A 12,861-nucleotide genomic window follows, 5' to 3' on the forward strand; every position below is an offset into this window, starting at 1 on the left:
TGGATAAATATTAAACTTTATGTACAAAGTGTCTCTAATAGTATTAATAAATATTCTCCTATATAAAGCACATGACTCGCTGTGGCTATGTCCCAGAGCACCTGCAAGCCCAGGATGGTGAATCCTCACAGATCTGACCCCAGCTTCACTCTCTTTGTGAACTCCATCATTGACCTCAGTTTATTATTTATTTATTTATTTATTTATTGGTTTTTGGTCACACCCAGAAATGCCCAGGAGTTACTCCTGGTTCATGCACTCAGGAATTACTCCTGGAGTTGCTCAGGAGACCATATGGGATGCTGGGAATCGAACCCGGGTCAGGCCGCGTGCAAGGCAAACGCTCTACACTCTGTGCTATCACTCCAGCCCCACTGGCCTCAGTCTATAGGGGGAGATGGGCCCCGAAACCTCAGATATAATCTGGGTGGACAGGGAAATGCACAACAATGGAACCATTTCCTAAATCTACTTCTCCAGATCCACAGGAACTTTCTTAAATCTATGAAAACTGGTTACCAACCAACAACTATAACTGTAGATTTAAAAAATATTTAAAAAATTATTTTCAGAATAATAAATAAGATGAATTTCTTTTTTCAATACTTCTTGACACATTTTCTGCGTGTTTCAGTCTTAGAGATGGATGCTAAAATATCCTTGTTTATTATTAGCAATTTATTAGAAAAAAGAAGAAATCAATTAGAAATGAATGAAAGTCTAGATCATTCATTTTGTACATTCTCTATTTTAGACACTCCTGGCACAAAAAATTAGCTTTTAATTTTGTTCATTGTAGCAATTTGTGCGAGTTCAATGTAATGCTTTCCGCATGAGTGTCCCAAAATTATTTTCCAGGACCACAAATTGATACCTGAGCACTGTAGGTGGAACCAGGACACAGATAGAAAACAAACACATAGTACTTCAGGTGTATTCACCAAGTCAAAGAAAAACACAGATTGTCAATATTTGGAAATCATTTTCATATAATGATTAGACATCCATAATTTAAAAATATAAAATTTATTAAGCTTTTAATTCATCCACAGAGAGATACACAGTTATGAAGTTGTTTATGATTAGGTTTCAGTCATATAATGTTCTAACACCCATCCCTTCACGAGGGTACATTTCCCACCACCAATGTGCCAGTTTCACTCTTGCCCTCCCCCACCCCAGCTGCCTGTATAGAAGGCTATATTCTTCTTTCTCTCTCTCTGTCTCTCTCTGTCTCTCTATCTCCTTTTGGAATTATGATTTTCAATAAAGATACTGAAAGTAATCAGGTATATCCCTTTACCTACTTTCAATACTCAGTTCCTGTCCAAAGTGATCAATTCCAACTATTATTGGCATGCTGATTCCTTCTCTATCCTAACTGCCCTGTGTGCCCCCACACTTGTGACTGGCTTCAAACTGTGAACCAGTCCTTCTGGCCCCTGTTTTTTCCTGGGCTTAGATATTAGCTCATACTGTTTTATTTTTATATTGCACAAATGAACACAGTCATTCTATGTCTCTCTCTTTCTGAATAATTTCACATAGTATGCCACTGTCGAGTACATCCATTTATAAGCAAATTTCATGACAACAGTTTTCCTAGTGGATTCTTAGTATTCCATTGTTCAGATGTACCATAGTTTCTTCATCCAATCATCTGTTCTTGGGCAACTCAGATTTTTTCCTGGTTCTGGCTATTGTGAACAGTGCTACAGTGAACATATAAATGTACATGGAATTTCTGCTGTGATTTTCAACTTCCAGAGTATTTACCCAGAGTGGTTTTTCTGGGTCAAATAGTAACTCAATTTATAGTTTCGAGGAACGTCAATATTGTTTTCCTCAAATGATGGACTCGTTGGCCACAGTGAATGAGAACACTTTTCTCCCCTCTCCACACATATGCTCCAGCATTGGTTGCTTTTGTTCTTTGGCATGTGTCCTAGTGTCTGTAGTGTGAGATTATATTTCATTGTTGCTTGATTTGTGTATCCCTGATGATTAATTATGTAGAGCATTTTTCCATGGGCCATTTGGCCATTTGAGTTTCTTCTTTGAGAAAGTTTCTGTTCATTTTCTCTCCCCATTTTTCATGGGTTTGGATGTTTTTTCTTGTAAAGCTCAACAATGCATTATATATACATGGATTTGGTATTAAGTACTTATCAGATGGGTTATGTATAAATGATTTTCCATTCCGTGGGCTGTCTTTTTATCTTGGGCACCATTTCTTTTGAGGTGCAGAAGCTTATTAGTTTAAAGCAGTCCCATTTGTTTATCTTTGCTTCCACTTGCTTAGTCTGTGGTGTTTTATGTTTGAAGGTGCCTTTAGCTTCAATGGCATGGAGGGTTTAGTCTACGTTTTCTTCCATGTGCCTTATGGATTCAAGTCTGATGTTAAACTTTTTAAGCCATTTTAATATTACTTATGTGCATAGTGTTGATAAAGGTCTAAGTTCTCTTTTATTGCATGTAGCTGCCCAGTTTACCCAGCACCTCCTCATCTTCTATCAAAATTGGCTTGGATTATATGAAGTTCCTGATTTTTTTATCCTTGAATTAATTTGTGAATCATTCCTTCAAATATGCATAGAGTCTAGCTGGGTAAAATATTCTTGGTGAAACCTCCATTTCATTGTTTTTAACTGGATCTCACCATTGACCTCAAGCCAGAGGGTTTCATTCCATCTGTCTCCTATAAATCTAAGGGCGGTTCCTCTATTTGTAATTTTCTTCTTTGAGATTGCTGCTTTCAGTATTGTATATCTGTCTACAGTATTTGTCGTTCTGATTGAGATATGACTTGAAGTCTTTTTGTTAGGGTCCCTTTTAGCTGGTACCCTTTGGAATTCTTGGATCTGGATGCCTGTGTTCTCCAACTTCTGAGAACTTTTTAGCAACGATGTATTTAACTGTTACTGCCTCGTTGGGATTACCTCTCTGCCTCTCTGGGACTCTGAGGATTCTTATATTACTGCTCTTTAATTCATCCTATAGGTCTCTGTTCTCCCCTTGAGTTATTTTGAGGTTTTTAGTTGTAGTTGTTTCCTGTAGGTTTTCTGCATCTAACTGTCAAGCTCCCTGATTCTGGCTTCCCCTGTTTTGTCACTGATGTTGAGGTCACCCACTGAGTTTTTCATTTCGCCTACTGAACTTTTTTTATCAATACCATTTTTGTTGTAGAGTCATCCTTATTGCCCAGAGTGTAGATGCATTGTTTGTTCTCATATTTCTTTATTGGATATATAAGCAGGTCATCTGAAATATCGGATGACATGACAACACAATGCATGTCTTTCTTAAGTATTGATGTTACATAAATGGGTCTTATTTCAAGCGCAGAGGTGACACATAGGAGGAAGGCAAGGGAGAGTTCTCAACATTGCTGGGACAGAGACAGCTGGAGGGAAGCCAAGCGCCAAGAAGAATGGGGCTTTGGCCACACACTCCACCCTGCATTCTCTTCCCCTCATGCTGCCCAAGGGTTCTGCTCCCTGCTAAGGCCCAATTCTCCTGATAACTGACCGGCCCTAGGGTGTCCCAGAATATTGACCTGGTTCACACCCATGTGTCAATTCAAAAACTATAGTGGAGCATCCTGGTCTCCACCAGCACAACCAGGAAAATACTTTTTATTATTTAAAATGTTTGTTTGTATTTATTATTTAAATTTATTTTATTTTTATGAGTTTGTTCACAATAATTTATTACATTTAATATTCCAATGGCAAGCCCACTACTATTACAACATCTCACTACCGTATTTTAAGTGTTTCTATGCTGACCCCAAACTTTGCCCTGAAAGCAGGTCCTAAATAATATTTTGTATTGCTTGTTATCGGATAGGTCACAAATGCGGAACTTTGTGACCTTGGACTCTGGACTCAATAGTACCCGGAACAGAGATCCTCTGCCTGCTTCCCCCAGTCTCTGGTGACTCAGGATCACACCCATAAGCCACACCCTGTGTTGGCCATCCTCCAGAACTCTCGGATGGTCCGCCCAGATGGGAGTATAAAAGAAGGCTCCCAAAACCGTGCCGCTGGACTCTGCGCCAGGCTGTGGGGCAGGTGAGAGCCGTCCCCACCCTAAAGGACCTGGCCCTGGCAGCCACCTCCACTAACCAACCACTGCCACACTCTAGGCCTCTTTCTGGACCATGTGGCAGCAACACATTATAAGACACTTCCTACCCATTTATGCCTCTTGGAGAGCCTCCCAAGGCACTGAGAGTATCCTGCTGCAGACATGGGCAAAGACTGGCAAGCTCCCTGTGGGTGGCGTATTTGATATGCAAAATACATTAATGACAATAGGTCTCATTCCCTTGACCCTGAAAGAGCTCTAATCTTTAAGTAAAGAGGAGTAAAAAGAGGCTGCTAAAATCTCAGGACTGGAAGGAATAGAGATCTTACTGGCACCCGCTCGAGTAATTAGATAATTAACTGGATGACAGTGATACAGTGACAGTGATTGCTTGTTATAATAATCCACTTAAAATGATCAAAAAAATTCCCTTAGAGAAAGTGTGTAAAGAATGTTGTATTTTCCTCTGTGCCATAAGGCCTTGTAAAAGAGATTACTAACATGTTTTTAACATGTGTGCGCATATATATATATATTTTTTTTTTCTCCCCAAGAAAGGTTACCTTCTACTTTGCACCTCATCCAATGTGGTGTAATACGTTTGGTACATCAGTGCTGTAGAAGATGAGGTGTCGCATGGCCACTAACATGGCCTGTATATCTGTATAGACCCTCTATGTCCGCGTGTCCCCCATCAGCATAACCAGGAATATCATTATTTCACTAATAATCATCCTTTCCCCTGTGTTATGTAGATCACAGCCCTGTTTACCAATATTAATCATCATTGCTACACTGACAATAGTTCTTATTTTATAGAATTTCCAAATTTTTATTATATCTCTAACAGTTGGACTGGAGTGATAGCACAGCAGGTAGGTCGTTTGCCTTGCAAGCAGCCAATATGGCCAACCCGAGTTCGATTCCTCCACCCCTCTCGGAGAGCCTGCCAAGCTACCGAGAGTATCTCGCCCGCACGGCAAAAACTGGCAAGCTACCCTGACACTTTCAGGGGGTTGCTGTCCCTCTCATGTCATACTCAGTGACAGCAGGCTATGGGCTCAGTCTGGCCCCTGGTGTGTAGACACTGGGATGACTAAGGAGTCCTGGGGATGAGAAGTAGATTGGAGAGTCCTGGGCAGACTGTTGGTTCCCAGTGTCTACAGCGGTCCCCTTCCTGCTCCTCTGCACGGGTGCATAGTTTGGCTGGGGAAGGTGAATACAGGAGGTTGTGTCTGCCTTGTTGGCCTAAACCAGTGAGGCAACATAGACCAGAGACAGCAGGTATCTTGGGTCGAGTTGCCTGCAGCCATGCGAGATAAGCCATGTTCATCGAGATTCGGGCAAGAACTCTTACCTGTGACCAGTTGTGACCTAACTGGTTTGATACTCTTCCTCAGGTCACTCGGGGAGAGACTTCTGCCTGTGCAATGATGCTCCCTGGGCGTCGCTTGTGTGCAGAAGAAAGTGTCAATGGGAATATCTGCTAGCATTGAAGATTGATCAGTTGTCCCACACTAAGGGAAGGTCTCTCTTTACCGGAGGATGCATGGGATGCTGTTGTCATGCACTTCCCAGTATTAGGCAGGACCCACCTGGACCGTCTGTGGGATGGACCATGAGCTAATCATCTGCTGTGATGGGGAATCTAACCTCAGAAGTGACCTCCATTGTGATTTATGAGCTAAAATATTAAGATAAAAGGAGCTGGTAGAGAAACCCTATGGTGCGTACATAGTGATAAAGAAAGAGAAGCAGGTGGATGAAGATGACCTGATTCTCTGAGAAACCTCATTTCTCAGAATGAAGGACAGGCACCCTCAGCAACCTGGGGACGTCATGTCTTAATCCATCTGTTGTCCTGTGGATCCCAGGGGACTGACTTTTGACTCATTGGAGGGATAAACGTGTAAGTACACTTGATGTAGAGAGAACTTGTCCTGTAAAACAAACAAAAATGAAAGAGGGAAATCAATAATTAATAGGCATTTTTTTTCTTGTGATCCTTAAGTTAGTCTTTCTTTGATATACTCCTGGCAAGTAAACATGCCTTATCAAATACAGACATCAGTGGAAGGCAGAGAGTTAGAAACCTAGAAACGTTCCCTGGAGAGACCTTAGATGAGAGGCAGGAAGCAAGTCACCCATCAAGTCCTGCTCCTCTGAGATGTTTCCTCTAGCTAGGGGCCGTAGCGCCCCCTGCTGGCTTTGGTCTCCTGCAGTCCACACTCTCCCAGCAGGGAGGTTTGTGTCTGGGCTTACCCTGACTCCCCTCACTGTTCTTCTGGCACAGTAATACACAGCTGTGTCCTAGGGGGTCACTGAGCTCAGCTGCAGGGAAAACTGGTTCTTGGAGTTGGCAGCCAGGATGGAGCTGCGCCCCTGGAACGCTGGGTTGTAGTTGGTACTACCTGACCAGAGCCCCATACATTTCAACCCTTTCCCAGGGCGCTGGCGAATCCAATGCCAGAGGTAACTGCTGGTGACAGAGCCCCCAGAGACAGAGCAGGTGAGGGAGAGGGTGTGGGAGGGCTTCACGAGGCCTGGGCCTGACTCCTGCATGGTCAGATCAGACACAGCACCTGGGGACAAGGGGAATCAGTCACTGTCAGCCCTTTCAGTCACTCCCTCCCCTACACCCTGTCATATCTGGGACACTCACCCAGGGGGGCTGTCACCAGGCAGAGGAGAAGATCCCACAGAATCATTTTCTTCTCGACCACAGCTCTGCCTTCCTCAGAGACTCAGCACTGAATGAGGAGACAGCTGTGAGCTCCAAAGCCCTGAGATCATTTGACCCCAGGGCCTGAGAGAGATTTCCCGGAGGGGGCCAAGCTGTTATAAGGGGAAACTTTCTTACCTTGGACCTCCTTGTCCCATTGAGGAGCTGAACTCAAACACCCCGTCTTGTGAATTGAGCACTTGGCAATGAAGCACATTGAAACAGGTCATAGGAGTCTCCTCACTTATTTTAATAATCTGTACTAGACAAGTTAAAATTATCACAAATATTTCAATTTCTTCTTGCCCGATCTGCCTATTGTCTGTCATCTACAAGTTATTCACTCGAGTCATTCACTCGAGTCATCCTGAGTAGCATTGGCAGAATGTATGATATGGTTGTATCTGATAACTGTTTATAAAGTACATAGTTAATTGAAAATTCCTGTTTGAGTTTTATTTATTTATTTTTGTTTTGGGGACACTGTAAGTGATGTTTGGTGGTAATTCCTAGATTTGCACTCAGGAATTACTCCTGGAAATGGCTGTTTAATTTGGGGCAACCCAGAGTGGGGCAGGAGCCAGCCCCGGCAGCCGAAAACCTCTAGAATTCAAAAGCCTCCATGGTCAAGGCTGCTCTCCACACGCTTGGATGGGCCTCAGCCAGAAGTGAATCTATTCCTGTACATTGCACAATTTACAGCACCAGTATACCAAGAATAGCACACTACATTTGATAAGGTGTAAAGTAGAAGGCAGCCATCTCAGTGGGGAATATATTTATATAAATATATATATAAGCATATATGGTGACTCAACCGTTAACAACATGTTACTAATGTATTATCAAAGATTTTAATTGTTCCTGGGTGAAATACAATGATCTTCAAACACATTCTTCTAAGACACTTTTTTGTGTCATTTTTAGTGGATTACTCATAACAAGCAATACAAAATAAATTATTCTGGTTCTGCTTTGGGGGCAGGGTTTGGGATTAGGGATGGAAATATGGTAATGGGAATGTGTAATGGTGGTGGGATTGGTGTTCAAATATTAAATGTATCAAATATTGTTAACAACTTTATAAAAATAAAATAAAATTTTAAAAAATAGTCACTCCTGTTAGTGCTCAGGGGAACCATACGGGACCCTGGGATTGACCGCCATTGGTGAAGGCAAGGAGAGCACCCTATGAATTGTACTATCACTCTGGCTCTCTGATTTTTTCATTTTGGAGTTGGGGTCTGCTGTGCATTCTCATGGGGCAGACATTTGTTACAGTCTATGTTTAAACTATTCCATATGCTTCCTTTAAGTTTTTCATGAAACCTGTAGTTTTTCTAACGTTTGAAAATAAATCTACAACTACCACGTCTCAATGTTTCCACTGAAGTCACTCTGCTTCTGTCCATATCTGCACATCTTGCATCTCTATCAGAGCGTGGGTGTCCCTGCTCAGGGGTCCTGCTGTTCCCACCATTGTCAACCTCCACCAGTGCCACGGTCAGTTCTATTGCTCCGTCAGACACTACTTAATTGACTTTGCACTGTTTTTTACAACATCTATCTCCTAATGGTGTTGCTACAATCCCAACCTGAAGATTTTCTAAACTATTAGATGTGCTTAAGCCTTCTGTGGTAGTGTTTCACTCATGAGCCCAGTGGGCTTCCAATCAGTGTTCCCATCTAATTTCCACGTTGCTCCTGGGCTGACAACCCTGTGAAGTTTGGGGTTGTTGCACAGCTGCATAGGTGGCAGAAGGCCTCAGCCTTTGAGCTGGTACGCGCAAATGCAGATGATTCTCTAACGTCTCTGAGATCAATTCTGAAGACGAGCCATTTTCTGGCAATAATGAGAGACAGATGTGGGTGGGCCAAGGGCTGGGCCTTGGGCAGTGCAGGGACATGAACTGTCCCTCTCCCACCCAGGTTCAAGAGATCTTGTCTTGGGGGCAGTTGGGCCTTCCTGGGATATGTCAGTTGCCAATGTCTCTCCAGAACGGTGTCACCTCAAGCAGATGGGAATATGAGACCCAGGTGTTGGGAAAGGGAAACTTTATGGGAGCATGTGTTTGACAGGGCTGGCCCTCTTCCTGTGCCCCTTTTCACAGTGGTTCCCAGAGTTGGCGTGATATCCGCTGTATATTGTAAGGTGAGATGGAAGGCAGAGAATCCTCCAAGGTGACACTGACCTTGTTCCTCTCAACTCTGACCCCAGAGCTGCAGATCCTGAGCTCGGTGTGCCAGTGCTCCCGGGAAGAGTGTTGGCACCAACCACGTCAGAACCCCGAGAGGATCCACAGCTGTCCTGGGTTGAGGGGCCTGTGGTGTCAGGAGGGAGGGGAGTCAGAAATCAGTGGTTACGGTCATCAAAGGAGAAATGGAACTAACGGGCGCCCTCAGGTCGGAAGCAGGTAACTAGTTGAACTTTCCCTACAGACCTGAAGCTTCTGTCTACATATAGGAAATGCATGTCAGGAGAACCAGAATGAAGGCCTGGGGCAGAAAGCAATCAATGAATCATGTGTCTTGCTCGACTTGGAGTCTGTGTTCTTGGACATCCACAATGCTTGTCGAATGCTGACCACACCCACAAAACCAAACTTACCTTCTGTGCTGGGTGCAAACTCTAGATTGTTAGTGAATTCTCAGAATTGGAATTGTGAAGAACGCGAATCATTATAGGCACCAGTTCCAGTGCTGAGTTTATCCCCACACTCCCATTCAATGTTCAGACATAAGCCTGGTCTACCAAATTCAATTTACATATTCTAATGGCAAAAGAAAATGATCCAAAAAAAGCTGGGGGAAAAGAAGTTTATTTTTTTAAGTGAATAAAAGAGAAAAGAAAGTGAACCCCTTACAGTGCCTCTCCCTCTGTCCCTGGTCACGTTCCTGAAGTCCCCGGAGCAGAGCGCCCCCTAGTGGTCACACGCACCCTGTAGCTCCCCTGTCTCCCTCAGCAGGTTTGTGTCTGGGCTCACAGGGACTTGCTCAAAGTTTGTCTCCTGCACAATAACACACAGCTGTGTCCTGGGTAACTGACTTGCTCAGTTTTAGGTTAACTTGGTTCTTGGAAATGTCCTTGGAGATGCTCACTCGGTACTTAAGCTTTGGGTTATAGTTAGTGCTTCCATCACCCCATATATAACCATTCCAATCCAGCCCCTTTCCAGGGTCCTAGCAGATATGCTCACACTATAGCTGGTTATTGAGAATCCAGAGACTGAGCAGGTGAGGGACAGCATCTGTGAGGGCATCAAGGTCTGGTCCTGACTCCTGCAGCTGTACCTGGGACAGAAAACCTGGGGACAGAGAGGACAGAGACCCACAGTGAGTCACGGGCTCAGTGGCCCCATACTCACCTTGAAGCCTCTATCCAGGGAACACTCACATCTGGGAGCTGCCACCAGATGGAGGAGGAACCAGCGCTGATACATGTTCCTGCCAACAAGGTCCATGGTCTCAGACATCGTATCTGGAGGAGAGGGAGCCGAGTTGGGGCCAGTGTGAACGTGGTTTTAATCCTGTGTGGGAAGCTAGCCCTTTAACTGACCAAGGGCCTACGTGCCTGAGCTAGGTATGGTCATCTTGACCTGCGTGACACCGCGGCAGGCAAAGCCAGTGCTATGTATGGTTATCTGGATGTATGGTTATCCTGAGAGAACATCTGTCATGGCTGTCAGTAATAACAAGAAGTAACTATCTCGTGTTTGGCACGTGATACGTATAAACTTTGTAAATCATATGGACAGGGCCTTTTGTGTAACTACCTTGTGTCTGGTAAATCATATGGACATGGGCCTTTGTGTAACCACCTCGTGTCTGGTACAAGATACGCATAAACTTTATGTGTGATATGTGAAAATAAACCTTCCTAACCATATATGGGCACGACCTTTTGTGTAGCTGCCTCACTAATATATATATACCCTGATTGCCCCCAATAAAATCTGTCCCTTTTTCTCTCTGTTTCTAAACTGCAGTCTGTCTCTTGTGTCTTGTGTTCATTCAGTTGGCACTTCCCTGCACCTACGGATCCTAGGGCCATCTCTGCGGAACGGAAAGTGGCTTTGCGGGCCCCCCGCGATCCTGGGTCCCGAGTGCAGATTTGCATGGGGAGCCTCTGTAGAGAAAGGAGGGGACAGAGGGAGGCTGGTGTGTAAGCTTCCTGATAGAAGGTGCTGACTTTAGTTCAGAGCACTCAGGCCTGTCCCTGGGGCCCTGTGAGAGCCAGGCCTCTTCCTCCAGCACAGGAAACATGCTGAAGAGCTCTCAAGAAACTGGAATTGCTGAGGGGAAAACGGCAGTTGGAGAGGAAGAGAGTCTCCATGTCTGAGGTCCCTGATGACCAAACCCAGCTGTCCTGTAAACAGCCCCTGCCCCTCCATGTCACTCGGTGGTGACTCCTTTTTTCTCTCTGTCTGTGCAATATTTGTGATAGAAATATGGTGGTAGCAAGATTTATTGTTACAGTGAATTCTGACAGAGCTTGGTTCAACACAAAGTCAGTCAAATATTACAATCGTTTCTTTTCACACTTACCTTGGATGAAAATTCCTTTTTCTGGGGCAGATTTACCCGTACCTATTTATTCAGGTTAGTTGTTAGAACATGTATTCTCCCTGTTGATAGGTTTATAGCTGGACAAGAAGAGCCTCTGCACGGTGACCTGCCCGATTTGGTTGTCGTGGTAACATCAGCTGATGCTGCTCTGTCCTGTCTATAACTCAGTGTCCATAGACCAGTATGAACCTCAGATACTTGCACTGGGTCATCACTGAAGAATCCTGACCCAGTCATGAGCATAGAAAGAGCTAGTGGAGGACCCTCGACACACAATCTATTGGGCCTGGAACCGGTATTAGTATTCAGACTCACACATTCTATAAGGGTACAAGTGTGCTGGCCCTGAGCAATGCCAGGCATGGCACTCCACCCCCTCCCAAATGCACAAAACCTAGACATAGGCTGTGTCACATACAAGGACCCCTAATTCCATGAAGGACCAGAGGATTGAGTTCAATCTAAGGGGCCAGAAAATATGCTCTAAAATTTGGTATTTAAAAAAGTCAGCATTAAGGATTAGAAGCAATCTACACACTCATTAGGGTCTACAAAATTCTACTAAGATAGGCACAAAGACACACAAACACCACCAACTCGGGGAACGTGAGGATTGAGATAGTTGATGTCACACCTCACGTACCGGTGGCTATAGAATTCATAATCACTTTTGTGTATAAGCACGTGATTCTCTGTTTATGTCCCGAGGTGTCCTGTTCTAGAGCTCCTGTAAGGCTGGGACAGTGAATCCTCACAGACCTGACCCACTTGCGCTGTCTCTGTATCTCCACAGTCAGCAGTTTCCAGAGCAGCCGGGACCCCCATGCCTCAGAAGGATACTGGAGTGCCTGGGGGATGTTGGGAATATTTCCTAAAGCTGCTGCACAAAGACCAACAGAACACTTCCTTAAACTTAGAAAAGCTTGTTTTCACAAACCAATGAACTGTAGATTAACAAGTTTTGTTTAATTTTCATCGTATTATAAGGTAAAGGTAAAGGCCCTCCTGTTGATCATCGATTTATCGAGCGGGCCCAGTAATGTCTCCATTGGAGACTTTGTTGTTACTGTGTTTGACATATCAAATACGTCACGGGGAGCTTTCCAGGCTCTGCCGTGCGGGCGAGATACTCTCGGTAGCTTGCCGGGCTCTCCGAGAGGGGCGGAGGAATCGAACTCGGGTCGGCCATGTTGGCTGTGTGCAAGGCAAATGCCCTACCACTGTGCTATCGCTCCAGCCCATCGTATTATATTAGACACATTTCATTTCCTTAACCTTCTTGACTCATGTTGTTTCTGTTTTACTCCTTCACATGTAGAATAAATAAATTATTCTAGTTGTATAATTAGTAATGCATTAGAAACAGTGAAAAAATAAATTAGAAAGGAAAGAAACCAGGAACAATCATTTTTATTTTATCATTGTTAGACAAGCCTCATGTAACACAAACGTTAAAATTTTGTTTCTCACAGAAACTTGGACAG

Source organism: Sorex fumeus, unplaced genomic scaffold (assembly GCF_029834395.1).
Source record: "Sorex fumeus unplaced genomic scaffold, SorFum_2.1 ptg000022l, whole genome shotgun sequence".
Lineage (NCBI taxonomy): Eukaryota > Metazoa > Chordata > Mammalia > Eulipotyphla > Soricidae > Sorex > Sorex fumeus.